Source organism: Scyliorhinus torazame, chromosome 17 (genome assembly GCF_047496885.1).
Source record: "Scyliorhinus torazame isolate Kashiwa2021f chromosome 17, sScyTor2.1, whole genome shotgun sequence".
NCBI lineage: Eukaryota > Metazoa > Chordata > Chondrichthyes > Carcharhiniformes > Scyliorhinidae > Scyliorhinus > Scyliorhinus torazame.
In genome coordinates this window covers 182,315,394-182,342,287 of record NC_092723.1, presented here as the reverse complement: position 1 = coordinate 182,342,287, position 26,894 = coordinate 182,315,394, and the positions used below count along the sequence as shown (strand labels likewise).

Here is a 26,894-nt window from a genome sequence, read left to right as displayed (position 1 = left end):
ATATTCATTAGTCAATTAGGTGAAACTTCACAATCAACCAAATAAGCTTTTGTTTTACCATTTTTTATATCTGGTTACAGAGAAATGTTGAATGAGAATGGTATTTAACGTTGCTCTGCCATTTCAGCAGGGTCGCACACTGCAGTCTCCTGCAGACTGAGCTTCAATGCCTCCTCCTCTGCAGTATATTTTGCAACATTCTGGAGACGAACCACGTGCTCTTCCCCATCCCAACGCGCAGCCGCGGTTCGCCGCGGGACGGGGCGTTACGCACATACGTCAGGCATGCGCTGACGTCAGGTCATGGGAACTCATCTGCATAGCGCGCGGGGGGTTGCGGGAGTGAACGAGCGCCGGCCGGCTGACAGCTGCCGCCTCCGGATGCGGGCGGATGTCCCTCAGAGTCCAGGTGAGTGGAGACCCGGCCGGGAACCCCCTCCCCTTCCCCCGACCTGGCCTGGCTGGGCTGGCCGGCAGGGGCTGCGGACTGACGGCACCCCTCCCTCTCCACCACCCCCCCTCTCTCTCTGCGCCTCAGTAAACGTTTCCATGGCGACGGATGGTGCAGCCAGCGCTGTGATTCGGGGAGAGGGTCTGAGAGGAAAGGGGATTTTGAGGGGAATGGGGTTTTGGGGGGAGGGGGGTTTGAGGGGAAGGGGAGAGTGTTTGAGGGGAGGGGTTTTGGGGAGAGGGTTTAGAGGGGCACCGGAGGGGGTTTAGAGGGGCACCGGAGGGGGTTTAGAGGGGCACCAGAGGGGGTTTAGAGGGGCACTGGAGGGGGTTTAGAGGGGCACCAGAGGGGGTTTAGAGGGGCACTGGAGGGGGTTTAGAGGGGCACCGGAGGGGGTTTAGAGGGGCACCGGAGGGGGTTTAGAGGGGCACCAGAGGGGGTTTAGAGGGGCACTGGAGGGGGTTTAGAGGGGCACCAGAGGGGGTTTAGAAGGGCACCGGAACCAGAGGGGGTTTTGAGGGGCACCGGAGGGGGTTTAGAGGGGCACCGGAACCAGAGGGGGTTTAGAGGGGCACCGGAGGGGGTTTAGAGGGGCACCGGAGGGGGTTTAGAGGGGCACCGGAGGGGGTTTAGAGGGGCACCGGAACCGGAGGGGGTTTAGAGGGGCACCAGAGGGGGTTTAGAGGGGCACCGGAGGGGGTTTAGAGGGGCACCGGAACCGGAGGGGGTTTAGAGGGGCACCGGAGGGGGTTTAGAGGGGCACCGGAACCAGAGGGGGTTTAGAGGGGCACCGGAGGGGGTTTTGAGGGGCACCAGAGGGGGTTTTGAGGGGCACCAGAGGGGGTTTAGAGGGGCACCGGAACCGGAGGGGGTTTAGAGGGGCACCCGAACCAGAGGGGGTTTTGAGGGGCACCGGAGTGGGTTTAGAGGGGCACCGGAACCAGAGGGGGTTTAGAGGGGCACCGGAGGGGGTTTAGAGGGGCACCAGAGGGGGTTTTGAGGGGCACCGGAGGGGGTTTAGAGGGGCACCGGAACCGGAGGGGGTTTAGAGGGGCACCGGAGGGGGTTTAGAGGGGCACCAGAGGGGGTTTTGAGGGGCACCGGAGGGGGTTTAGAGGGGCACCGGAACCGGAGGGGGTTTAGAGGGGCACCGGAACCGGAGGGGGTTTAGAGGGGCACCAGAGGGGGTTTTGAGGGGCACCGGAGGGGGTTTAGAGGGGCACCGGAACCAGAGGGGGTTTTGAGGGGCACCGGAGGGGGTTTAGAGGGGCACCGGAACCGGAGGGGGTTTAGAGGGGCGTATGGGGAGGAGGGGGGGGGGGTGACAGTTGGGGATGTGGTGGGGCAGGGTTTTTAAACATAGAATCATAGAATTTACAGTACCGAAGGAGGCCATTTGGCCCATCGAGTCTGCACCGGTTATTGGAAACAGCATCCTACCCAAGCCCGCACCTCCAGCTTATCCCCGTAACCCCACCCAACCTTTTTTCTGGACACACTAAAGGTAATTTAGCATGGCCAATCCACCTAACCTGCACATCTTTGGACTGTGTCTTTCGGGACTTTGTGGGAGGAAACCGGAGCACCCGGAGGAAACCCGTGCAGACTCCGCACAGACAGTGACCCAAGCCAGGAATCGAACCTGGGACCCTGGTGCTGTGAAGCAACTGTGCTAACCACTGTGCTGTCGCCAGGGCAGGTTTCTGGGGCTGTGTGTTTGGGGGGGGGGGGCGGGAGGGCCCTCACTGGCCCAGTCTTCCCCATTTCCCCCCTTTACCTGATTTAATAAAAGTGATTAAAAGAGCAAGCAGAATGATAAAGGTCTAGAGAAGGCAAGAGAATGGTACAAAGTGAATTGCTCATTTGGAGAGCTGGTGCATACATTATGGACTGAATGGCCTCCTGCGCTGCAACAGTTCTGTGATTCTGTTTGCTGGATTTGTCTAGTTTTAACGAGTGTCTTACTGATATTTATGCCGTAACACAGTTAAGTGAGTTCGAGTTAAGTTGCATAATAGTACTTCTAGGGAACATGCATGTAACAAAGTATGTAGAATAATATATATGTTCAGTTATAGCAGAATATAGCTGCCAGTGCCACGTGCTAGCGAGGTGAGGAACAGGGAGAGAGTGCAGTTAAACACGTGGCTACAGGATGGTGTAGGAGGGAGGATTTCAGTTGCTTGGATAATTGGAGCATATTCTGGTGAAGGTGGGACCTGTACGAACAGGACGGGTTACACCTGAACCAGAGGGGCACCAATGTCCTGGGAGGGAAATTTGCTACAGCTCTTCGAGGGGGTTTAAACTAATTTGGCAGGGGGATGGGAAACTGATTTGTAGTCCAGGAGATAGCATTGCTGGAGTTCAGGATGTTGAGGATATGCTAGTACTGAGGAAGGTACCAAGGTCACAAGAGTGGACCTACAGGCATGAAGGTGGTTTGAAGTGTGTCTACTTCAATGCGAGGAGCATCAGGAATAAGGTTGGTGAGCTTGAAGCATGGATTGGTACCTGGGACTACGATGTTGTGGCCATTACGGAGACGTGGATAGAACAGGGGCAGGAATGGTTGTTGGAGGTCCCGGGGTTTAGATGTTTCAGTAAGATTAGGGATTGTGATAAAAGAGGTGGAGGAGTAGCATTGTTAATCAAGGAGAGTATGATAGCTGCAGAAAGGCAGTTTGAGGAGGATCTGTCTACTGAGATAGTGTGGGCTGAAGTTAGAAATAGGAAAGGAGCGGTCACTTTGTTCGGAGTTTTCTATAGGCCCCCAAACAGTAACAGATGTGGAGGAAAAGATTGCAATGCATATTCTGGATAGGTGCGGTAATCACAGGATAGTTGTCATGGGTGACTTTAACTTTCCAAATATTGATTGAAACCGCTATAATTCGAATAGTTTGGATGGGGCTGTTTTTATCCAGTGTGTGCAGGAGGGTTTCCTCACACAATATGTGGATAGATCGACAAAAGGCGGGGCCACATTGGATTTGGTAAAGGGTAATGAACCGAGCCAAGTGTTAGATTTGGTTATGGGAGAGCACTTTGGAGATAGTGACCACAATTTTGTGACTTTCACTACAGCAATGGAGAGGGATAGGAACATACGGCAGGGCAAGGTTTTTAACTGGGGGAAGGGTAATTACGATGCGATTAGGCAAGAATTGGAGAGCATAAGATGGAAACAGGAACTGTTAGGGATAGGCATAATTGAGATGTGGAGCTTGTTCAAGGAGCGAATACTGCGTGTCCTTGACATGTATGTCCCTGTCAGGCAGGGAGGAAATGGTTGAGTGAGGGAACCATGGTTTGCAAAAGAGGTTGAATGTCTTGGCAAGTGGAAGAAGGGGGCTTATGTAAGGATGAGAAAGGAAGGTTCAGTTACGGCATTTGAGGGATACAAGATAGCTAGGAAGGAGCTCAAGAAAGGGCTTAGGAGAGCTGGGAGGGGGAATGAGATGTCCTTGGCGGGTAGGATCAAGGAAAACCCCAGGGCTTTTTACACTGATGTGAGGAATAAAAGAATGACCAAGGTGAAGTTAGGGCCGGTCAATGACAGTAGTGGGAACATGTGCATGGAGTCTGAAGATATAGGAGAGGCCCTAAATGAATACTTTTCTTCAGTGTTCACAAAGGAGACGGGCCATGTTGAGGAGGATAGTGCGATACAGGCTGGTAGGCTTGAGGAGGTGGAAATTCGGAAGGAAGATGTGTTAGAAATTTTGAGAAGCCTGAGGATAGATAAGTCCCCTGGGCCTGATGGGATATATCCTAGGATTCTTTGGGAGGCGTGGGATGAGATTGCAGAGCCTTTGGCTTTGATCTTTATGTCCTCACTGTCTACAGGAATAGTGCCAGAAAACTGGAGAGAGGTGAATGTTGTCCCCTTGTTCAAGAAAGGGAATAGGTATAACCCTGGGAATTATAGGCCGGTTAGTCTCACTTCAGTCATAGGTAAATTATTGGAAAGGGTCCTGAGGGATAGGATTTATAATCATTTGGAAAGATACAGCTTAATCCAGGATAGTCAGCACGGATTTGTGAGGGGTAAGTCTTGCCTCACAAGTTTGATTGTATTCTTTGAGGAGGTAACTAAGTACATAGATGAAGGTAGAGCAGTTGATGTCGTGTACATGGATTTTAGTAAGGCGTTTGATAAGGTGTCCCATGGTCGGCTCATGCAGAAAGTAAGGAGGCATGGCATAGAGGGAAATTTGGCCGATTGGATCAGTAACTGGCTATCACATAGAAGACAGAGGGTGGTGGTAGATGGTAAATTTTCATCCTGGAGCCCAGTCACCAGCAGTGTACCACAGGGATCAGTGCTGGGTCCTCTGCTATTTGTGATTTTTATCAATGACTTGGATGATGGAGTTGAAGGTTGGGTTAGTAAATTTGCTGATGACACCAAGATTGGTGGAGTAGTGGATAATGTGGAGGGCCGTTGTAGGTTGCAAAGAGACATTGATAGGATACAGAGCTGGGCTGAAAAGTGGCAGATGGAGTTTAACCCTGATAAGTGTGAGGTGATTCATTTTGGTAGGACAAGTTTGAATGTGGATTACAGGGTTAACGGCAGGGTTCTGAAGAATGTGGAGGAGCAGAGAGATCTTGGAGTTCATGTCCATAGATCTCTGAAAGTTGCCACCCAAGTGGATAGAGCCGTGAAGAAAGCCTATAGTGTGTTAGCATTTATTCACAGGGGGATTGAGTTTAAGAGCCGTGAGATTATGCCTTAACTGTACAAGACCTTGGTTAGACCACATTTGGAGTATTGTGTGCAGTTCTGGTCACCTCATTATAGGAAGGATGTGGAAGCATTGGAAAGGCTGCAAAGGAGATTTTCCAGGATGCTGCCTGGATTGGAGGGTAGGTCTTATGAGGAAAGGTTGAGGGAGCTAGGGCTTTTCTCATTGGAGCGAAGGAGGATGAGAGGTGTATAAGATGATGAGAGGGATAGATAGAGTGGACGTTCAGCGACTTTTTCCTCGGGTGGATGTAGCTATTACAAGGCGGCGTAACTATAAGGTTCATGGTGGAAGATATAGGAGGGATGTCAGAGGTAGGTTCTTTACTCAGAGTGGTTGGGGCGTGGAACGCACTCCCAGCTATGGTAGTGGAGTCGGACACTTTAGGAACTTTCAAGCGGTTATTGGATAGGCATATGGAGTGCACTAGAATGATTGGCAGTAGGTTGATTTGATCTTAGTTTCAGACTAGTTCGGCACAACATCGTGGGCCGAAGGGCCTGTACTGTGCTGTACAGTTCTATGTTCTAATATTGCAACAGCTTGAAGCACCCTTCCCTTTTTAGTTCTCATTTTATTGTATGGTATATTTCATTAGTTGAACTGTTCCTTAATAAAGTACAGAACATTTAAGATTTCATTCAACCTTGTGTGAAGTGGACAAATTCTATTATTGCTGTTACCTTCAGGCTTCTCTTGATTGGCGTATAGTTGATTGTTTTATTTAAAATTGTGGTTACGACCAAATGTACAATCTTGCAAGGACCTTGTCAGAACCACAATTCTAATCCATAAGAGAAGGTCCAGGACCTCTGGAATAAACAAAATGTCACAGTCCTGAGAGGCCCCATTGGCATTTTTCCACTCCTGGGACAGCATCATAGCTATAGCGAATAACACTTCTAAATTCTGTGCTTTTTACTGTGAATGTAGTCCTCTAAACTGGCCATTAATATAGATATATAATTCCTGCATTTGAGGGGTTTGTAATTAATTTACTCCTGCAGTATTTTTTGGCATTGGCTAGAGTTTAAAATTCTGGTTATTTATGATCTTGAAACGGTGTGAAGAACACTCATAGGGGTGAATAACACCAGTTAACAAAATTAATGTTTCATAACTATGACTCATTCTGTTACAATAACTGGAAATAGATAAGGAAAGCGAGACTCTTTCATGGGATGTGTGCTTCGCTGGCTAGGACAGTTTTTATTGCCCATCCCTAATTGCCCTTGAGAGGGTGGTGATGAGTTGCTGCCTTGATCAGCAGCAGTCCACATGGTGTAAGTGCATCCACAGTGCTATTAGGGAAGGAATTCCAAGATTTTGACCCAGCGACAGTGAAGAAACACTGATATATTTCCAAGTCAGCATAGTGTGTGACTTGGAGGGGAGCTTGCAGGTGGTGGTGTTCCTCTGTATCTGCTGCCTTTGTCCTTCTGGGTGGGGAAGGTGTTGTATCTTGTGTATCTTGAAATAATAATCGCTTATGGTCACAAGTCTGCTTCAATGAAGTTACTGTGAAAAGCCCCAAGTCGCCACATTCCGGCACCTGCTCGGGGAGGCCGGTACGGAAATTGAACAATGCTGCTGGCATTGTTCTGCATTACAAGCCAGCTGTTTAGCCCACTGTGCTAGACCAGCCCCTGTAGATGGTTACACTGCTGCCACTGTGTGGGTGTTGTAAGACTTCTTACTGTGTGGGTGGTGGAGGGAGTGAATGTTGGAAGGTGATATATGACGTGCCAATCAAAAGAGCTGCGGCCACTCAGGCAAAGTGGGGAGTATTACATCACACTCCTGACTTATGCTTTGTAGATTGTTAATGGGCTTCGGGGAGTCGGGAGAGTTATTCCCTGCAGAATTCCAAGCCTGTGACATGATCTAGTAGCCACAGTATTTATATATCCAGTTCAGTTTCTGCTCAATGGTAACTCCCAGGATTTTGATGGTAGCTGGTGGCTTTCAATAGTGGGTAGCACAGTGGGTAGCACTGTTGCTTCACAGCTCCAGGATCCCAGGTTCAATTCCCGGCTTGGGTGGAGTCTGCATGTTCTCCCTGTGTATACATGGGTTTCCTCCGGGTGCTCCGGTTTCCTGCCACAAGTCCCGAAAGGTGTGCTGTTAGGTGAATTGGACATTCTGAATTCTCCCTCCGTGTACCCGAACAGGTGCCGGAGTGTGGCAACTAGGGACTTTTCACAGTAACTTGTAAGCCTACTTGTGACAATAGAGGTTATTATTATTATATCTCAGGATGTCCGAAAGTGTTTTGCAGCCAATTAAGTTCTTTTGATGTATAGTCACCATTGTAATGCAGTCTAGTTGATTTTTTTCTCGATTTGCATGTTACTCAAATAAATGCGAAGATAAGCAACCACAATTTTATCAGTTACCATACAATGACTTAATTCCTCATGGAATGTCATTTGTGACATCAAATCTGGACAACGTACAAAATGTATCATAAGCAATAAAGTTGTTGTTTGCTCCTAAATATTTAGTTTGTTTCTAGAGAGGAATTTTAATTCCTGATATAAAGAGGTTTTAAACTTATTTAATGGCTATAACTATTCTCTAATTTAAGGTAGGTTTATTGTATCACATGCCTGTGTATCAGGTAGCAGAGGAGGAAGTTTTGCAATAATATTTCTCTTAATGCATCCAAATAGTGTGGTTATTAGCAAAACAAAAGTGGATGTCAGTGGGAACAAAATCATGTTTTCGGCGCGACGTGGTCCAGGAATCTGCTTTTGGCACCCATCTCAAACCGAAGCAGGAACTTGTCTTCTGTGGAAGACAGTGAATTTCCATGGGACCAAATGACATTTTGTTATCAACGTTGCCTTTCTTGCCCTTGGATTGGTAGGGGCCAGGTCTATCGAATTCAGACAAACGTTTGAGTCTTTTATGTGGAATCTGTACACAGCCAAGCCAGTGGTTGATGTATTGCCTATCATTAACGTGGACTCAAAGATAATCGTACAGACGGACGATGTTGGAAAGACTTCCTAGGGTTTCAAACTAATTTATGGATCTGGTGCACTGGACTGGTGATTTGAGGTCATTTTTGTTTTCATCAGATGCAGGGCTATCTTTTTTAACTATTTTTTATTTCATTGAATGGTCAAGATACCTTCCATTCAGAAATACTGTAATGTCTTGTTTGAGTTTACCATTGTGTAAAGAAACCTGGTAATATAGAAAACACCATCCTGTCATTATAGCTTAGTTGCAGCTAGAAGGTAAGATTTCCAAATACATAATTTTTTTTTTTACATTGCTGTTTAGTTGATGTATTTGAACTGTGAAAATTCCCCAAGTAATTTTTTCAAAGATAAAATTGTAATATTGAAGGTTGCCACTTTTTATTAATATGGCAGTGATTGCCTCAATCCAATTTCCATGAATTACTTGGAAATTTCAAACGACTGAAAATGTTGGTTAGCTTGCATTAATCCATAGGAATGTTGTAGACATTTTCGGAAAGGGCCGAGGTGTTGAGGAAGGGAGCAGAGAAAGATTGTGGCCTGACTGCTATCATAGAGATTCAAATGAAACATAAGCATTAATAACAAAACAATAGAAATCTATTGTTGATTTTGTTTGTCCTTATCATATTTTTTGCATTTATTGGTTAGTTTAGGCAGTTTGATGGTCTGTAAATAGATAGGCATAGTGGAGATTTTATCATGCGTATCGTTCGTTCATCTGTGCTCTGCCAGAAGGCAGATCCTTGACTCATTGCCTGCTGATGCTCAACCTGACTGATCTTTTTGTCAGTGGTGGCCCAAATCTGTCTCAGCCAGAACAGGAATCTAACCTGCATCGTTGGCGTTATTCTGAACCACATGCTAACCATCTAACCGACCAAGCTAACTGGCCCTTGTGGAAATTAACTTTACACTGAAAAAAATAAAAGAGCCACCTGCATTTCCAAGCTTTTATGATCTCTGCATGTCCCAAAGCGCTTTGCAATCTATTTAGATTATGGTAATGTTTGTAATGTAGGAAATGTGGCAGCCTATTTGGGCACAGCAAGGCTTTACAAGCAGCAATGTGATCATGGCCAGATCATTGTTTTATAGCATGTTGGTGAGGGCACTTGAGAGAACTCCTGTGTTCTTCAGAATAGCACCATGGGATCTTTTATATCCACGTGAGAGGGCAGATGCACCTTGGTTTGAAGTCTCATGCACCTCTGTCACTGTGATGCACCGCTGTCACTGTGACACTCCGTTGATACTTTGTAGGAATGCTAGTCTAGTTTGTGATCGAGCTTCGGGTGATGCTGCCACTGTACCGTGGCTGACACACTATAGAATAGATAAACTGATTTTTCTCTGAACATGTCAGTATTACTTGGTAAAGCTCTGTCTTGCAAATTATTGCTTTAATTTTTAATAGTTCTGATGGCACATAAACACACACTCGCAATGATATAGATGTTAGGAAAATTTGGATAAAGGTTTGGATCCTCAAGCTGATTATCAAAAGCTACAGATAAAGAATTTACAAAATATGTTGGGGGCTTAACTTTGGACTAATAGCAATTTGCCTGTAATCATGGAAACCGCTATTGGTTTCATCATTTTGTTTGTATGCCTGTTATTTGAAAGGAGCAATTACATAACACTCCATTTCTGAGGATAGTAAACATAATCTTTTTTTAAAAATAAATATTTTATTAAAGCTTTTCCAACCAACATTTTTACATAACAAAGATAGAAGTACAAATAATAATAGAAATAAACCAGAATTATTAAACAAAACAAGGTGGGTGTTGTCTTCATATAAAACTTACATTATATCAACAGTTCCCCCTCCCCCAACCCCCAGGATGCTGCTGCTGCTGACAATTACTGTTCCCCTAGAAAGTCAAGGAAAGGTTGCCACCGTCGGGAGAACCCCATCAAGGACCCTCTCAAGGCGAACTTTATTCGCTCCAGGCTGAGGAACCCCGCCATATCGCTGTGGTAATACCAGGTATTGCAGTACCTGAGAGGTGAATGACCATTGGCTAGACCGAGGGGTCTACCATTGGATAATGTACATAGCCCCGCCCTGAGAGGCGGGGTATAAGAACCGATGCCATCCCAGCAGCCTTCACTTTCTGCATCGCTGCTGGGTACAGTTCTAGCTGATTAAAGCCGATTAGATATGACTCCTCTTTGTCTCGAGAGTATTGATTGTGCATCAATCGCTAACCCAGGTCTCCACACTTGGGGGTTTCGAGTCCCTCCACATTAACAAGATCCGTCTCCGGGCTACCAGGGAGGCAAAAGCCAGTACCTCGGCCTCTTTCACCTCCTGCACTCCCGGATCCTCCGACACCCCAAATATCGCTACTGTTGGACTCTCCTTCACCCGAGTGTCCAAAATCCGAGACATCACCCTTGCAAACCCCTGCCAGAATTCTTTAAGTGCCGGGCATGCCCAAAACATATGGGCATGGTTCACCGGACTCCCTGCACATCTCGGGCACCTGTCCTCCACCCCAAAAAACTTACTCATTCTTGCCGCCGTTATATGCGCCCGATGCACCACCTTAAACTGAATTAAGCTGAGCCTGGCACATGGATGAGGAGGAGTTCACCCTGCCCAGGGCGTCGGCCCACAGGCCCTCATCCAGCTCCTCACCCAGCTCCTCCTCCCACTTGCCCTTCAACTCCTCCACTGAGGCTTCCTCCACCTCCTGCAGCTCCTGATATATGTCCGACACCTTCCCCTCCCCAACCCAGATGCCAGACACCACCCTGGCAGGAGGCAGCAGTGGAAATGTCCCCACTTGTTTTCTAAGACAGTCCCGAACCTGGAGGTACCTGAACGCATTCCCCGGGGGTAGGTCGAACTTCTCCAGCGCCTGCATGCTAGGGAAAGTCCCATCTATAAACAGGTCTCCCATCTATAAACAGGTCCCCCATCCTCCTAATACCTGCCCTATACCAGCCTTGGAACCCCCCATCCATCCTACCTGCAGCAAATCTATGGTTATTCCGTATCAGGGTCCACACAGATGTCCCCCCCCCTCCTGCTGTGTCTCCTCCACTGCCCCCAAATCCTCAGTGCCGCTGTCACAACTGGACTTGTGGTGTATCGCGCCGGTGAGAACGGCAGCGGAGCCGTGACTAGTACCCCGAGGCTGGTGCCTTTGCATGATGCCGCCCCCTCCTCCATCATCCACTTCTTAATCATCATCACATTGGCTGCAGATGAAAATGGGGAGGCACTGAAAGACGAAGAGGAACCTGGGGAGAACCGTCATCTTCGCAGTCTGCACCCGTCCCACCAGGGAAAGCGGGAGCATATCCCACCTTTTAAATTCTCCCTCCATCTGCTCCACGAGCCGGGTTAAGTTGAGCCTGTGCAGGGCATCCCAGTTCCTGGCCACTTGTATCCCCAAGTACCGAAAGCTCCTCTCCACTATCTTGAGTTGGAGCTCCCTCAGTCTCTCCTCCTGGCCCCTAGCGTGGACCACGAACAGCTCACTCTTCCCCATGTTCAATTTATACCCCGACAAGCTCCCAAAGTCCCTCAGGATCCGCATGACCTGCCCCATCCCCTCTAGCGGGTCCGAAATGTACAACAACAGGTCATCCGCGTAGAGGAATGCCATCCGGACCCGGGGCCTTGCCCGAATGCATGCTTGCCAGCCCCCTGACTACCTCCTCCAACTCAATTGGGGCCCCCAATCCCTCCACCCGCTCCACTTCCACCCTCGGGAACGTCAACCGGTCCATAAACTGCCTCATCTCTTCTCCCTCCCCAAAAGGTTCCGACTCGTATAACTTCACGTAGAACTCCCTGAAGACTTCATTGACCCTCTCTGGGCTCAGCACAATGTTGCCCTCCTTATCTCACACTCCCCCAATCTCTCTAGCCGCCTCTCTCTTGCGCAGCTGTTGCACCAGCATCCTACTCGCCTTCTCCCCATACTCGTAGACCGCCCCTTTCACTTTCCTTAACTGTGCCTCCGCCTTCCCCGTGGTCAACAAGTCGAACACCGCCTGAAGTTTCTGGCGTTCGTTCAGCAACCCCCCCCGCTCTGGGGCCTCCGTGTATCTCCTGTCTACCCGGAGTATCTCACCAACCAGCCTCTCCCTCTCCGCCCTCTCCTCTCTGTGGGACCTGATGGAGATTAACTCTCCCCTAACGACCGCCTTCAAAGCCTCCCACACCACTGCTACCATTACCTCCCCTGTGTCATTCACTCCCACATAGTTCTCAATGCTCCTCCCTATCCGCCCACACACCTCATCCGCCAGCAGCCCCACATCCAGTCTCCAGAGAGGGTGCTGATCCCGCTCCACCCCCAGCTGCCGGTCCACCCAGTGCGGGGCATGGTCCGAGACCGCAATGGCCGAGTATTCAACCCCCTCCACCCTCTGGATCAGCGCCCTACTCAACACAAAAGTCTATCCACGAATAGACTTTATGGACGTGGGAGAAATAGGAGACCTCCTTCGCCCGTGGCCGCGCAAACCTCCTCGGGTCCAAACCCCCCACCCCCCACCCCCCAATCTGGTCCATGAACTCCCAAAGGGCCCTGGCCGTTGCCGGCCTCTTTCCCGACCTGGACTTGGAATGGTCCAAAATCGGGTCCAGGACCGTATTAAAGTCCCCTCCCATAATCAGGTTACTTGACTCCAAGTCCGGGATCCTACCCAACACGCGCCTCATGAAGTCCGCATTGTCCCAGTTTGGGGCATACACATTCACTAGCACCGCCCGGGCCCCCTGCAGCTTGCCACTCACCATTATGTACCTGCCCCCCTTGTCCGCCACGATAGCTCCCCGCCTCAAATGCCACTCGTTTACTAACCAAAATTGCCACCCGCCTGGTCTTTGAGTCTAACCCCGAGTGAAACACCTGTCCCACCCATCCTTTCTTTAGCCTCGTCTGGTCCGCGAGCTTTAAGTGCGTCTCTTGCAACATGGCCACATCCGCCTTCACCCCCTTTAAATGCAAGAACACTCAGGACCTCTTGACCGGCCCATTCAGGCCCCTCGCGTTCCACGTGATCAGCCTGGTTGGGGGGTTGGCCACACCCCCCATCCTGCCGACTAACCATCTCCCTTTTTCGGTCAGCCACGTGCCCCCGCCTCCCGATTCCAGCCCTCCCCTCGGCGGCCCCCCAGCCCGACTCTCCATCCATTCCCCTCGCCTGGCTCCCCTTCAGTCAGCACAGCATCACCCCTCCCCCACCCCATCCCCCTCTCTGCCAAGCATCCGCTTAGCTCTGATTTCTCCCCCCCCCCCCCCACTATACTTCCGTGAGTCAGCTCACCTATGCTGACCCCGGCTGCTCCCGCCCCTATATGCTGACCCTTAACATGTTGCCTCCTTCGGACCACCGAACTCCCCCCTCCCACAGGGTAGAGGGGCAAGCGCCAACCGGGACCTTCCCGTGTGCTGGACAACCCTTCCCGGGTGTTTCCCGCCCCCTAAAATCAAACCCCTGAAGAACAGAACAAAAACCACAAAACCACCAACCAAACTGGAGCAGACAAGCAAATAATCTTATGCTTTACCCGCCATCTTACCCCAGGTCCACCCCCACCCGCACATTTCACCCCCATACTACAGTCCCTTAGTTGAGGTCCAGCTTCTCGTGCCTGATGAACAACCACGTCTCATCCGGCGTATCAAAGTAATGGTGCCTGTCCTGGTATGTTACCCAAAGTCTCGCCGGATGAAGGAGCCCAAACTTCACCCCTTTGCTGTGGAGGACCGCTTAGCCCGGTTGAACCCCGCACGCCTTCTCGCCAACTCGGCTCCCAAGTCCTGGTAGATGTGGATCTCGCTGTTCTCCCACTTACTGGTCCGCACTTTCTTCGCCCACCGCAGGACACGCTCCTGGTCTGTCAAACGATGAAACCGTACCACCATCGCCCTCGGTGGCTCGTGCACCCTCGGCTTTCTGGTGAGGACCCTGTGCACCCCATCCAACTCCAAGGGCCGCGGGAAGGCGCCCATCAGCGTCCCCAACAGCGTGGTCACGTACGTGTTCGCGTCCGCTCCTTGGGGAAGGCCCAAGATCCGCAGATTATGGCTCCAAGACTTGTACTCAAGGTCATCTAGCATCTCTTGCCATCTCTTATGTAGCGCCTCGTACGCCTCCACCTTCACCGCCAGGCCCAGGATCTCGTCCTCATTCTCCGCCACCTTCCTCCTCACCTCCTTGATCTCCTTCTCCTGCGCCTTCTGGGCCACCACAATCTTCTCCATGGAGGCCAACATCTCCGTTTTAAGCTCCATAAAGCAGTTTTTAAAGAATTCTTGTTGTTCTTGGGCCCACACCTCCCGATCTTCTCCGGCCACCATTTTGTCTTGCCGGACCTTCTCTACCTTTTCCCCCGCGTTTGCGCGTCTGCCAGTCCCACTCCTTGTTCTCTCCATGCAACACCGGGAGGAACCTCTCCCGCGTCCGTCTCAGCCTCCAAATGCCGCCGCCGTCCCATTGAGCGGCCCGAAATACCGACCTCGGTGGGAGCTGCCGTGAACGTGCGACCTAGCAGGTCATGGCCGCCACCGGAAGTCCAGTAAACATAATCTTTATTATTAGCGTTGCAAGTAGGCTTACATTAACACTGCAATGAAGTTACTGTGAAAATCCCCTAGCGCCACACTCCGGCGCCTGTTCGGGTACACTGAGGGAGAATTCAATGTCCGATTCACCTAACAATCACGGCTTTCGGGACTTGTGGGAGGAAACCGGAGCACCCGGAGGAAACCCATGCAGACACGGGGAGAACGTACAGACTCCGCACAGACGGTGGCCCAAGCCGGGAATCAAACCTGGGACCCTGGCGCTGTGAAGCAACAGTGTGAGCCACTGTGCCGAACATTTTAAAATTATTTCTAATAAGAGATAGGATGATGAGATAGACGGCAATTTAATCCTGTTCCAATGGTGCAATCTAATTCGGTTTCTTTATAGTCCAGAATATTGAGGAACAATCACTGCACACAATTGCACAGTGCTGTAAGGTGAAAAGACAACTGTGCAATGCTGGAGAATGCAAGTACAAACAGTGCTGGCTTGCACTGATGGGTTCCCCATAAGCCTCCAATAAAAATCTTCATATTTCAAAGGTTTACTGAAAATCATCAGCTGTCTAGATGAGTTCAACAGATTGCAGCACAGCCTCATTACTTACTATTGAAATCCGGGTTGGCGTTTAGTGGCAGTGGAATTAAAGGAAAATAGCATTAATCTACTGCTGAATTGTACCTTCATTTTAGATTCTACAGCTGTGGGGTTAAAATGTATTTTGTGAGTGACCTGGGGGTAATTCCTACCTTTTCAAGTCCATACCAGTTTTAAATCTGTTTGTTGTATATAAATTTGAACTTGAAAAATGGCAAATTCTGCTTTTAATGCTACAGTAAACATAATAACATAACGTTATGTTTAAAAGTAGGTTGCCGGTTGAATTGGAATAGGCCAGAATAGCCTTATCAATTCTCTTTGTTCAAGGATCATTGCTTGGCAAGATACTGCCACCACATGTGGAACCATATGCCAGTTTGAGTTGTCATTCTCAGGATGTGTAATGGGAGAATGTTGGCATACACATTTACAGGAATAAGATAAATAGTAAATGATAGGTTCTAATTATAGCACAGTCAGTATTGTATTTCTGTGAACTCCACTGAATGATAGTGCAGACCCTCTTTCTAACAGTACATAAGAATCAGACAGATTGTGGCAAGGAAAGTGTTTTATTGGAGTTCCTGAAAATGCAAACATTGAAAACTTGAACCTTAATATGAGTGTTGGTCTTTACAATCTTCACACTGGTGCCTCATTCAACATGTTAATCGAATCAAGTTAGGAAAGACAGGTATTGATTCTAATTCTGCTCCTTGCGTGTTTAACACATGTTATGGTTATGTATTCAGTAAACTAAAAATTTTGACAAACTTTTTATTTTAGTTAGAAAAGAAATGGCAATGTGTTGTACAAATTTAGAAATTAATTCTTGCTTTTGTATTTAGTGCCTGCTGCACACTTTGGCTGAGATATTTCCCTACAAGACAACAGTGGCTACATTTCACAAGTAATTAATTGATTGTGGGCCGAGATTGTGAAGGCGCAATATAAAATGCAACTTCAAGGGGCTGCCCCTTTAGTTTGTTGGTTTGATATTTTGTTTAAGTTGTGCCATTTCAATTAACTTGTTTTACACCCTATATAAATGCACATTGGTGCACAGGTGGCTGCAATGCTTAAACGTTGAGGTGACATTTAACAAATGACACAATAAAACTTTAGCACAGGGCTAAATCGCTGGCTTTGAAAGCAGACCAAGGCAGGCCAGCAGCACGGTTCGTTTCCCGTAACAGCCTCCCCGAACAGGCGCCGGAATGTGGCAACTAGGGGCTTTTCACAGTAACTTCATTTGAAGCCTACTTGTGACAAGCGATTTTCATTTCATTCATTTTTCATTTCAAAAAGAGAATTCAAGTTCACTTAGATAAAACATTGGGAGAATTCCCCTTGTTGCTGTCCATCTATTTGGGAATGACATCTGCTCAGGGTCATGAGTTTCTGCCAATGGTGATCTTGTGATTCTCATGCAGATCTTTGGGCAGATGGGCAGGATGTTCCACGAGGTGGTGAGATGAGAGTACAGGATGTGCTTCCTTTTCTTTCCCTTGGCCACTCTACCTCCCCATTAATGTGTTGCAGCTTGAAGGACAAGTTGTAGCTATTTTGAATGAATGGTAGCCCTAAATCCAAGGCTGGAGAGCAGCTGAGGGCAATATTCGCCAAAATGCACCGGTACCAAGACCGAGAAAGAATCCTGCGCTGGGTCAGCAGACAAGAACTTGCAATTGGGAAGGACACCAGAACCAAGACATTGGGGCTGACCTGGCCAAGCGCCGGGCAGAGTTCAACAGGGTGAAGGCAGTCTTGTACAAAAACAAAGTCAAATTTGGGATGCTGTACCCGGCTAAACTCTGGGTCACGTTCCAGGCAGGGAGCATTTCTTCACGATCCCTGTGGATGCTGACAAATTTGTCCTGGAAAACGGGCTGGAAAAACAGCAGCAGAAACCGCGATGAGCAGATCACCCGAAGGGACTTAAATGAACCGGAGAGACACTTTGCGCGGGACTGCACTGCCTCGCTCTGAAGACGGAAATACTCGAGGATGAGGAGATCGGCAGGAGGGGAGACCCGATAGCGGGCGAAGGATAGACTTATAGCTGACCCCAGCAGGGGGGCCACCACATTAGCGGGTAAGCTAGCGCCAGAAGGTAAAGTGTCAGAAGGGGGCCGTGGCGTGCCTCCTACAGGAGAGCGTGCCTGGCAACAGTGGGGGTACACAGCACCAATGGGGGGGGGGGACAGTCAGGGGAGTAAATGGGGGTAGGAGAGTGAGTGGGGGGAGGGGGATTAGGGTTAGGAAGAAGCTATAAATGGACTTTGACTTGCTTTCCACCAGGAAACCAGTGCACCAACTCCTCCAGACACGGGGGAGCCTGTACGGAGACGAGACGAGGCAAGCCGCCTGCTGGCTAACCAGCTGAAAAAGCAGGCAGCCACGAGAGAAATGGCCCAGATTAGAGACAGCAGACGCAAGCTAGTAACGGAGCCGGAAACATTCCATGAGACATTTGAGGCCTTCTACCGGTGCCAGTACACCTCTGAGCTCCCCTCAGAGGACTTGGGGATGAAACAATTCCTCAATGGACTCCTTGTGAGGGAGAATTGGAAATGGGCTGGAAGCACCGCTAGAACTGGGAGAAGTCATAGAGGGCATCAACCCCATGCAGGCAGGGGAGGCACTGGTATCAGATGGATTCTCGGTGGACTTCTACAAAACATTCGCGGCAGCACTGGCCCCACACTTGCGGGAGATGTTCTCAGACTCGCTGGCAAGGGGCACACTGCCACCTACGCTAGCACAAGCCTCAAATCTCGCTGATACCCAAAAAGGACAGGACCAAATAGAATGCGGGTCCTACAGACCCATTTCTCTCTTAAACGTAGAGTGAAAATACTGGCCAAGATCCCGGCCAAGCGATTGGAAAACTGAATACCAGAGGTGGTGGCAGAAGACTGTGTGTCCTTTGTCAAGGGTGGACAGTGAACATCAGGCACTTGCTGAACGTGATAATGACCCCACCAAGGGAGAGAAGACCAGATGTGATCATTTCCCTGGACGCAGAAAAAACCTTCATAGGAGTCGAGAAGAGGTAACGTGGGTACTGGAGCAGTTCGAGCTTCAAATGGGGTTCACCGCCTGGGTGAATCTCATGTACAGCACTCCCATGGTGAGCGTACGGATGAACGCCACCAGCTCTAAGTACTTGCAGCTGCACAGAGGCACAAGATGGATGCCGCTGAACCCGTTGCTGTTCACCCTAGGGATTGAACCACTAGTGATTGTGCTCAGAGTGGCAAATAATTGCAAGGGAGAGGAGTCAAAGAACAGAGTGTAGCTCTATGCGGATGACCTGCTCCTCTACGTTACAGACCCACAAAGCAGCGTGGAGGAAATCATGGCGCCCTTGACACTGATCCATGTATGTGTTTAAAAGGGACTTTGTGTGACTGAGACCATTATAGCTTAAGATGTACCATGTAAGCCATGTTAATCTTAAAATCTGTGTATTTATTAAGCTAAGGAGGAGTAAAGGGGTGTTGTATAATCTAACTTTTCACGTTTAATGTTTTTTTCCTTGTTAAAACTTACTGGTGATCCTGTGACTCTGTTCCTCCATGTTCTGCTGCGAAAAGCAAAAGTTACTGTCTTTTGAGCCCGGGTTCCATTCTGGAATCTTCCCATCTAGTTGTAACATCAACTGGGATCATAACACCGTGCTGATGTAATTTCTCTTGCATTCTTGTGTTGCTGATACACAATACAGGCCTCGTACAGGAGTGTGGTGACAATAACTGCTCTTTACACTAGGACGTCGTTGATTTGCGAGGTCTTTGTTGTCCAGCATTCATGCCATAGTTTGTAGAAAGCCAAACTGGCACAGCTGACGGTGTTGGATCTCCTCCGCAATGGTGGCCTTTTGAGAGAGGTGGTTGCTATGGGAAGTGCTCAACATATTCCAGAGTGTCTCCTTCAATATATATGGGAGGTGGAATATTTGGCTGATCAGGTGAGCATTGATATAAGTTTTGAGCATGGACAGGCTGAGTTTCTCTGTAGAGTTAGAGAGACCAAAAGTGGCTTGTAAATCCTGGCATAGACACTACAAACTGTAGATCATTTAAAGCTCTGGTGGTCAGTTTAGTTTTGGCAGGAATGCGATTGAAGTTAAATATTTTTTTATCTAGACTGTTCTCAACATTGCAGTTGATCTTTGAGGTGACTGGCCGTGGTTAAGTAGATTGTAAATAGCATGGGGGCTATCGCACTGCTTTACTTGACCCTGGTCCAGATCTTGAAGGCCTAAGTTTCAGATCTCCAGACCGTTACAGTTATATCATCATGAAGCAATTGCACAATTGTAATGAACGTTCTTGGACAACCACATCTCTGGAGCATAAGCCACAGAGCCTCATGATTTGCTGGGTTCCTGGTGTTGTTGATATTTGTCTGGGAACAAGATAGCGTTCGAGGCTACTCTGCAAGATTAATGTCTCTGGGAGGATTTCCCCAGCCGTGGGAAGTAGGCAAGTCGGGCTGTTGCGTGTCAGGACTTTCCCAGCTATGGGCAAGAGAGAAATACCCCAAAACTTCCCATGGCATTAATTACCTCCCTTCTTGGAGATAGTTACAATGAGCACATTCCTGAAGTCAGGTGGGGCGGGAGTTTTATGTCTGTCAGACGAGTGCATGGAATTGTGATGTAAGTAAAAGACTCCAGCTTTGAAAACTTCAGCTGGAATGCCATCACGCTGGCATGTTTTGTTTTTCATCCAATTCTTTGTTGCAGCTTTGCCATCAATGGTGGTTCACCCATGGAATCTACCACAGGATATTGGGGGGCAGCCTCGTGCCAGCTGCCAAGCTGGATTCACGGTTCAGCAGTCATTGAAAATGTTCTTTCCATCTTTGGCAGGTGGCCTTGTTACCCTTGGGAGAAGCACCACTGTATGTGTCAAGGGAACAGCCCTGTCCCCGTCATTAATATATCCTCCATCACTACAGGACTTGGCAAATGGAGCCTATAGAAGCTCACACTTGACGTTGTTTAACATGGGGTTCTTGGTGTGTCGTAATTGTTCACACAACTCCTGACGTGTTGGTGGTCAGATTTTGGTGACGTGTTGAACTATGATGACCTGCTGCATCTGCCTTCTAATTTTGCAGCCAGTGAGGTGCACAATCTTCCTTCACCTGTTCTGCTGATAACTTTTTGCACCGCAATTTTCCTGGCACCTCCCCGAATCTTGGTGCCATGGGTGCAAGGTGCACACGCCCGATGTGTACAGAAACAACTGTTATAAGGCACTTTTAGATGTCCAGTGTGAATGTTAGTGGATGAATGCGTGAATGGGTGGGTGAGGTAAATGGGCAGGGTGGCAGATGGATGAAGTGGCACGTTTGGGGGGGGGGAGCGGGAGGTAGTCGAGTCAAGTCTGTATGGTCAGGAGGGGTAGTAGGGTTGAAGTATGGCAGTGGGGGGGGGGGGGGGGGGAGGAAAGAGTGTGAGTAGTTTCAGTGAAAGTGATTTGGGGTCAGTTGTGTAGTTGTCCAGGATTTTTATGTCTAACATTTGGGTCATTATCGAGGTAGAAACTGTCCAAAGTCTCTGACTCACAAGGGGTCACGGAGTAGAGGAATTGCCCACTGGAAGTTCAAGCTTCCCGGATAATTCCCACGGAGGTCAGTGCATTGGGACTTCGGTGGGGTCCTGTTGTGCACGTTGGGTCATGCATCTGACCTGGACACTGGAGAATCTGGATCAATAGATGAGTCTAAAGGTGTTAATGGCAATAGCAGAATGATTGTCAGTCATCATTACCAGTCACCACTGCCCTTAAACACAGACAGTGGTTATGATCTAAAATCTTTGAACTTGTGAAAGTGTCAGTTTTGAAGGATGAGGTCCTGTTCCTTGAACTTGTGTGTAGGAGGCCAAGGACAGAGAGGTCAGCGAGGGTGTGGAGCAGTGACTTAAAAGGACAGGTGATCAGATGCTCGGGGGGTCAAAATGGGAAGATGCAGTGGGAAGGGTAGGGAGTGATTGAAGAGTAAACCAGGGTGCTGGAGAAGGAATGATTCTTTCAGAATGTTGAAAGAAGAATGGAAGACCTGTTTGGCGGTGGCATCCCACTGGAGGTACCGGAACTGGTAAAGGATGGTCTGTTGGATAGAATCATCATAGAATTTACAGTACAGAGGAGATCATTCGGCCCCATCAAGTCTGCACCAGCCCTTGGAAACAGCACCCTACTTAAGCCCACACATCCACCCTATCCCCGTAACCCCACCTAACCTTTTTTGGACATTAAGGTCAATTTATCTTGGCCAATCCACCTAACCTGCACATCTTTGGACTCTGGGAGGAAACCGGAGCACCCGGAGTAAACGCACGCAGACATGGGGAGAACGTGCAGACTCCGCACAGACAGTTACCCAAGTCGCGAATCAAACCTGGGACCCTGGAACTGTGAAGCAACAGTGCTAACCACTGATGGGTTGGAAGGTGAGGAGGGGGACAGGGGTAAGAGCGAAGTGCATGAAATTGAACAGGCACTGTCAAGGACCCTGTCAGCCACCGTGAAGGGCAAATCTCGGGTTAAAGGAAGATGTATTGGAAGCACTGAATATGCCAGGCGGTTTCAGCAGAGCAGATTTTGTCAGTGGGAAGCTGTTATAGATGATCGCTGATAAGGAGGTACAGAGCCAGGGAAAATGTGGCAGGGAGAAAAATCGAAGTCTATAAAGTGATTAGGTGGAGGACAGGAGACCATTAAATGTCAGAGCTGTTGATGATGGAAGACAAAATAAATAATGAGAAATTAAAAGGTATATCTGAGACTTGGGGAATGTCTGATTTGCCAGAACAGAGTATTACAGGGAGCAGGAAACATTGAAAATCATCCAAAGTGGAAAAGACCAAGAGATATGAGGGATAAAGACTACCCTGTCAGCTGTACTCCAATAGGAGATCTTCATCTCTAACACACGCCAATGTAGAAGTCATCTAGAATGCCCATGATAAATGATTAATTTGTTTATGGGATGTGAACGCCGCTTGCTTGTCCAACATTAGTTACCCATCCCTAATAGCCTTTGAGAAGTTGAGGGGCTGCTGCAGTCTATCTGGTGCAGTATACCACCAGTGCTGTTTGGGTAGGAGGGAGTTTGAGGCTTTTGACCCAGCAACAGTGAAGGAAACAAGGATACAGTTCTAAGTCAAGATTGTGTGTGGCTTGGAGGGGAACTTGCAAGTACTGGTGCTCCCATGCATCTGCTGCTCTTGTCCATTTTGGCTGTAGAGGTCACGGATTTGGAGGGTGCTGTCGAAGGGACCTTGGTGAATTCTTGCAATGCATCTTGCAGATGGTTCGCACTGCTGCCATCGTGCTTTTGTGGTGGAGGTCATGAATTTTGAAGGAGGTGGATCGGATGCCAATTAAGTGGGCTGCTTGGTTCTGCATGGTGTCAAGCTTTTTAAAGTGATTTTGGAGCTGCACTCATCCAGGCAAGTGGAGTGCAAACTTGGGCCTTGTAGATAGTGTTTGGGGACTCAGGAAGTGAGTCATTTGCTGAATTTCCAGCATCTGACCTCTTGTAGCCACAATATTTATATGGCTAGTTCAGTTTCTGGTCAATGGTAACCCTCAGGAATTTAATGGTGGGGAACTTTGTGATGGCGATGCCATTAAACCTGCAGAGGAGATGGTTAGATTATCTCTCGTTAGAGATGGTCATTGCTTGGTGCTTGCCACATGTGACAATAAAAGATTATTATTATTATAAGTATGAAGTTACTGTGAAAAAACCCTAGTCTTCATTTTCAGGTATGTCTGGTGCAGCATGATCTCCTGTACTCATTGCACCAAGGTAGATTTTCCCTGCCTTTATGGTAATGGTGGAGTGAAGAATATGCCAGACCATGTGTTTAGAGATTGTGGTTGAATACAGTTTCTGCTGCTGCTGATGGCCCACGGCACCTCTTGGATGGCCCAGCTTTGAGCTCTTCTGAATCTATCCTGTTTAGCATATCGACTGTGCCGCATGCGTTTACCCACAATGTAAAGATGGAAATTCAACTCCACAAGGACTGTTTGGTGGTCACTCGTGCCAATTTTGTCATGGACAAAATGCATCTGCGACTTGTAGATTGAGGATGGTTCCCTCACCACCTACCAGTCTGGCATAAGGGAATCTGTCGTCCTTACCTGGTCTGGCCTCCAGGTGACACCAGATCCACAGCTATGTGGTTGACTCTTAAATACCCTCGGGGATTGGCAATAAATGCTGGACCAGCCAGCAACACCCACATCCCGGTAGCATGGTAGCATTGTGGATAGCACAATTGCTTCACAGCTCCAGGGTCCCAGGTTCGATTCCTGACTTGGGTCACTGTCTGTGCGGAGTCTACACATCCTCCCCGTGTGTGCGTGGGTTTCCTCCGGGTGCTCCGGTTTCCTCCCACAGTCCAAAGATGTGCGGGTTAGGTGGATTGGCCATACTAAATTGCCCATAGTGTCCAAAAAAATTGCCCTTAGTGTTGGGTGGGGTTTCTGGGTTATGGGGATAGGGTGGAGGCGTGGACCTTGGGTAGGGTGCTCTTTCCAAGAGCCGGTGCAGACTCGATGGGCCGAATGGCCTCCTTCTGCACTGTAAATTCTATGATCCCATGAACAAATTTTTTTTTAAAAAGGTCTTTGCCAACTCCTTTTGGAGTAACGTGATGATGGACGTTGAAGTCTCTCTCTCTCGCTCTCTCTTTCCGCCACCCACCCCTCCCCAAAACCCAGATTATATTGCCTCTTGCTGCACTCTGCTATCTGAGGCCACACTGGAGATATGATGAAGATAAGTGAAGATGGTAAAGTCAATATTAAAGTCAGATTTAACCCTAATCGTTTCCCGGGTATTATACAAGGACATGTATTTCCCAGTAGATTTCATTGGCCTAAAACCAGGAGCTGAAAATGTGGCTATTTTTCCCCTCTCACTTTCTCAAGCACTGAAGCCAGCTGTAGCATCTGTCCTCCTGTCTTGGCTCTGATCGGTTTGCCGACACATGCCAGTGCTCGGACATCATTTTACTAATGTGTGTGTGGCTTAGTATCACAACAAATGGTGTATTTTATCAATTGAACACCCCCTCCCCAAACCCCTTATTCTTAGCCAGATATTTTGTCCAGTTCTACAGCATTTTGAAGTCTGTATTAGATCTTGACCCTATCTCCATTCTCATTTTCCCCTGCAGTGATGCTTTTAATTCTGTCAGCTTCCGCCTATAACTTTACAGCTTCAAACTGTGCTTTTCCTCCAAATAAATTGTGTTGAAGTGGGTCTCCACATGTGTCCTAGCTATGCCTGTCCTTTTTTGGGATAGGTGGAACATTCATTATATCAGCCCAACCTGGCCCCCCTCCTTCATCTCTTTTTCGGGTACATTGATGACTATTTGGTGCTGCCTCCTGCTCTTGCCATGAACGGGAAAATTAATTATTTAATAAAGAAATGTTTTTATTGAGTTTTTGTATCTTGTATCCAACAATTCATAAGTTTCACATTACAAAACTGCGCCAAAAATACAACACCCATATTTACAAGCAAATGTCTTCACAACAACTGTGGCCGTGAAATGCCCCCCTCCCCCAGTCGGCATACATATTTTACATTCCCCCAGTATGGCCAGAACACATTTGCAAGTGCCTATTTACAGTTTGGTTTGGGACTTCGCTTGCCCTTGGACCAGTCTCCTGCTGCTTTGTCCCCCATGTTTGGGCGCCTTCTCCCCCCTCTTTCCCCCCCCCCCCCCCCCCCACTCCTTTTTCTCTCTGTCCTAAGTGGTTGCTGGCTACGAACAGGTCTTGAAACAAGTTGGTGAACGGCTTCCACATTCATAGAAATGTGGTCATTATAAAGCTGCCGAGATTGTAGGCGTAAGAGACAGGAGGAGGAAGAGGTACAGGGGTAGTAAAAGCAGCCGGTGTGTCGCCCAGTGTTTTTCCACTCACCGCCATTGGCATATCTCTGCTCTCTACCTGCGTGTTTTCATCCTCTCGTTTATGTTTATTTTCTGTGGTTGGAGAGCCGCGTCTCTATTGAGGCAGAGCTGCCTTTTAAAAAAAAAAATTATTTTTGCCTTGTTTTGTTGGGTGTACCCAAACAGACTGGGGCTGTTTAGCACAGGGCTAAATCGCTGGCTTTGAAAGCAGACCAAGGCAGGCCAGCAGCACGGTTCAATTCCCGGTACCAGCCTCCCTGAACAGGCGCCGGAATGTGGCGACAAGGGGCTTTTCACAGTAACTTCATTTGAAGCCCACTTGTGACAATAAGCGATTTTCATTTAATCTAAAGGCCTTGTAGAGGTTGGCTCGATGCACCTGAGTTTTTTTTTTTTGTTTTACATCCTGTCTCTTTTCTTTTCTTAACTTTACCAATATTTTCTGTCCTTAACCTCCTTCAATCTCTCTTGGTTCCTGTCCTATCTTTTTCCCCCTCTTTACTTTCTTGATGAAAACTGTTATCAACTAGTTGATTTCCTTTATATATTCTCTGTGTGCTGACTGCGCAAAAGCAGCAGGTGTTGCTGCATGAAGGTGCTCACGTATATTTTCCATGGCTTTTTAAAACAACTTAGGTACATCTGTTTTGTTTTCATTTAAGGGATGTGGGCTTTGCTGGTTAGGCCAGCATTTATTGCCCATCCCTAATTGCGCTTCAGAAGGTGGCAGTGAGTTGCCGCCTTGAATCACTTCAGACCCTGAGGTGTAGGTACATCCGCAGTGCTATTAGGGAGGGAGTTCCAGGATTTTGACCCGGCAATATATTTCCAAGTCAGGGTGGTGAGTGACTTGGAGGGGGAACCTCCAGGTGGTGGAGCTCCCAGGTATCTGCTGCTCTTGTCCTTATTCATTTTATTATGGCTACGGGTGTTCATAACTTCAGTATTGCCTGTAGGCAACTTTCTTTCTGAAAGCATAGGGTTGTAACTGTTTGTTTTTTTAAAAACTGTTTTTATAGTGCGTGTGCTCTCACTGGTGATTGGCTGCGATGTTGTGTGTGTTGGTTGGTCCAACTACCTGTCCATCAGGTGTGTGTGTGTGTGTGTGTGTGTGAGATTGCACCATGACATGTTCATGTGGATATCATGACAATGTGCTGTCATTAATATGGCTGGGCTTTCTGCTGACGCTGCACATATGCGCGGCCGCCATACAAAAGGGGCCCGTGTGCTACAGGGCGCATGCGTGATTGTCACTCCCCTGGAATTGCAATTATACAGTGCCAGCAGCATCAAGCTAACACTTTTACAGGGCTGCTGGGAAGAGCAAGTGGCAAATGGGACCCACTCCGTCCTCACCCCCCACCCTCCAATTGAAATGCCGCATCACTTTGTGACTTTTTAGAAATTTATTAAAAGATGAGACATCGAAAGTAATGACTGGGGAGAGAGAGAGAAAGCAGGAGAGACCGAGTTGGGTGAATTCTGTCCATATGCCACAGGGCTCGGGAAGGGTGGAAATGCTTGAAATTTCAGACCAGCGATTGAATTAGTTCAGAGGGATGGTCGTTACGCGTTAT

The 26,894-nt window shown here is 48.3% G+C and overlaps 1 protein-coding gene across 8 annotated transcripts in view; it reads left to right on the top strand.

The window, feature by feature from the left end:
- The first annotated feature begins 289 nt into the window (after positions 1–289).
- The window catches only part of mrtfba (myocardin related transcription factor Ba), a 324,052-nt gene continuing 297,447 nt past the window's right edge, over positions 290–26,894 (top strand). For 7 of the 8 annotated variants that reach the window (XM_072481794.1, XM_072481799.1, XM_072481798.1 and 4 more), the window contains exon 1: positions 290–409. The gene's annotated coding sequence lies outside the window, so the exon portion shown is untranslated. The remainder of the gene's footprint in view (positions 410–26,894) is intronic. The other variant, XM_072481793.1, reaches the window with a different exon arrangement.